This window comes from Loa loa, assembly GCF_000183805.2.
Source record: "Loa loa unplaced genomic scaffold supercont3.308, whole genome shotgun sequence".
NCBI lineage: Eukaryota > Metazoa > Nematoda > Chromadorea > Rhabditida > Onchocercidae > Loa > Loa loa.
The window spans coordinates 4,127-7,345 of record NW_018108488.1 but is presented as its reverse complement, the minus strand read 5'-3'; the positions used below and the strand labels follow the sequence as shown (position 1 = coordinate 7,345).

The window sequence follows — 3,219 nt, the reverse complement described above, 5'->3', positions numbered from 1 at the left end:
ATTCCAATCATTAAGCAAACCGCTAGATGAATATAGCGATTTTATAATCTCGAATAGAGAATCAAATAAGAATAATGATACTAGAAGAAAAGACACGGTCAAAGATCAGTGCGCAGTAAGAATTGTTTTTAATTACCAAACTTATATCTCGTAAAGAGCCAATAATCCAAGTGATACCTAACCCAAACACACAATATTTGCTAAGCGATACTTTGCTAGTTGTCATATATTCCGCTCATATGCTATTAATAACCAGTACTATGATGATTTGACAAACCGCCTACAAACTAATTACATGTTCTGCACATTTTAAAGTATTGTGATCTAAGATTCAAATCTGCAGGAAGAATTTTCTACAGTGTTGTACCCAGACTAGTGACTAACTGAAAGCAACGTAAAACGCAATATAAAAGGTTATCGTCGTGGTGATGACCTAAATTTTCAAAAAGCAACTATGTATTTCAACCATAAATATAAAATGTTAGTGATAGCGCTTAATCTTACAGTCGTATTTATACCTAAATCAATTAGTCCGTTGATTGTCTGCAACCGGTCGAATTTCTGGCGATAATCCTGAGTAAAATAATATAACTGAGACACCACTTTCCGTGGAAATCTCAAATAGAAAAATATATGAAAGTAAAAGAGAAATAAATAATGTTGATCGTCAAGTATCTCCCTGAAAATGTTGGAATTTTCAAATACTGTTTACATATTTGCAACGTCCCTGGAAAAAGGAAGAGAATATAAAGGAAAAAAGTAAAACGTAGCAATGGTGACAATGCTGTGAGTATGGCGTACGCTTGTAATAATGGTAAGTAAGCGTTCTCCAAAATTACGGCACAATACATTAAAGATAAAGGAGAAAAATAATGTTAAATATCTCATGTAAATTAAGGTAACTTCAGAAAATCGGACTATTTATTGAAATATAGCAATGTTTATATTTCAGTAGTTACTTCCCCTTCATTTTACCAATTAGAAAACTTTTGTCACAATACTTAGCTTACAAACATGACAAAGGATCACTTGACGCACACAGATTTTCCTCATTGACACTTTAATCAGATTGATGATTTCTGTCATTTTACAAACTCCATTCTTTATCTAGCTTCTCCATCGTAATTACAGATTTCTAAAACTAGTCGTAACCATATACAGAGTTTTGTACTAGCTATATATGCAAAAGTAGAAATGAAGCTAAGTGAATTTCATACTAGTCGTATACGTTAGAGTAGAAATGAAACCAAATAACAAACACCTTTTCACTTCCCACATCAATATAAGTTGAACAAGTCAGCATTGTGGTAGAGAAAAAGATTTTCGGAGAAACGAGAAATACGTTTAAAAAATGTGAATGTTTATTATCACGGAGGAACTATACATCTCGCCACAAATCTCTTGAACAAATACGATGCAAAGCAATAAAATCTACCAATGATAAGAAAAATTCCGTTTTCACATACCCAAACGCTACGTCAAATAATACGTGTCTTATTTTATTTCGTGGAAAAGTCATCACTCTAAAGATTAACAGCTTGAGAAACAGAACAAAAACAAAAATCCAATAAACCACCTGACACCATCCACTTCTGATTCGTAATCCAGAGTGGTTCCAACAAGCATGTGTCACTATGAAAAAATGAAGAACCAAGACGGAAAATGCATTCAAATTCGAACTCCTGGCAATTTACATGTTCTGGATTTTAATTCAAATTAGACCCCAATACGAGTTGTAAGTTTAAATTGAATTGAAATTTGAATTTAAACCGAAGGCTGAAAAGAGTTAACTTACACAGTTGTTTAAAATTTGTTCAGAATTAATTTAAAATACAACGTGTATTTGAAATTTACTTTGAAATTTATTCAGAATATAGCGGTAATTCAATTATTTTTTGGCAGGCAAAAATTGATGGGGCAAAAATGACTACTTTTTTGATTGTTAAAACAAAAATTAAGCCAATTTGTCACAGTCAAAAGTAGAAGAATAATTTGGTAAAGAGCAAATATTAAAATTTTAACATTTTATTTGTTTATTTAAGCATTTAAATATACATAGACTGTAATACATTATGGTTCACATACTCATATGTACATACAAACACTCTTGTACAACAATTGAGGAACTGGATTTGAGAAACATCGGAAAAACCAGCTTAGGAAATAATCGATCTATCTCTATCCATATTTCCGGTCTGATTGCTAAGTAAGATGGATGGGAAGGAAGCAAAACATGAAATGATATCGTCATGAAGAGTCAATTCAATACAGATATCAAATTTAATAGATATAGATATCAATCAATTGATTTAATCAATTGATCAGTTGATTTGAAAAATACATATCAATAGCTGATAAAATACGTTTATTTTATCGATTGCCCACAATTGATTGACTATATTTATTACTTCAAATCGATTAATTACAATTTATTATTTTAAACCAGCTATTGATATGTACTTTTCAAACCAATTAATTAAATTTGATATCTATTTCAGATCAAATAATCCAAGCAAATCAATAATCCATTCATGGATATTTATGGATATCTTTTGCCATCCCTTTATGCTCTGTTACTTCTATTCTTCATTATGTTATACATCTATCGGCGCAAAAGGTAACAATAACACGTTAATTAAACTTAGTTAAGGCATTAAATCTTTATTTATCTTAATACTGGTCATTAATATAACTATATATAAATTTATGTAATAAATATAACATAATAATATCATCACATAAATAACAGTGTACGATGATGTAGAAGTAAATGAACCATCATTTTATAAGGTCCGTTACAGTGAGTTATGAGGTCTGCAATCAACCTTACTTAGTTAGAATGAAGTAGACCAAAAATTATTTTATTAAGATCCGTGATAATGAATAGACAGTCTAGAATCTAACTTACTTCGTCGCCGTCGTCGTCGTCGTGGCTAGAATTCGCGAATAAAAATATGCGAAATACCAATACTTATTGCAGGCACGTTGATGGCTAAGAAGATCAGTGCAGGATAAACATGTTCGGATGCAAAAGGCACAGTGAAAGGTCAGGTTAGACGGTATTGATGAGGTACGGTTTTTTCTGCGTTGTTTATCATCGAGGGTAATTTTGTGCGTATTCTCGATGGAAGCAGCAGCGTTATGAATAATGTGTTTCTATGCTTCTTAATTCGTAGCCAGAGTGAACCGTTGATGGAAATCATCAAGTTAACATCAAAA

General features: G+C 31.5%; 1 protein-coding gene across 1 annotated transcript in view; it reads right to left on the bottom strand.

Annotated features, from left to right (window-relative positions):
- Nucleotides 1-687, bottom strand: part of LOAG_14341 (hypothetical protein) — a gene marked incomplete at its 3' end in the record, with an annotated part of 3,782 nt that extends 3,095 nt beyond the window's left edge. The window contains exon 1 of the mRNA XM_020448796.1: nt 519-687. The remainder of the gene's footprint in view (nt 1-518) is intronic.
- Between the last annotated feature and the right edge of the window lie 2,532 nt (nt 688-3,219).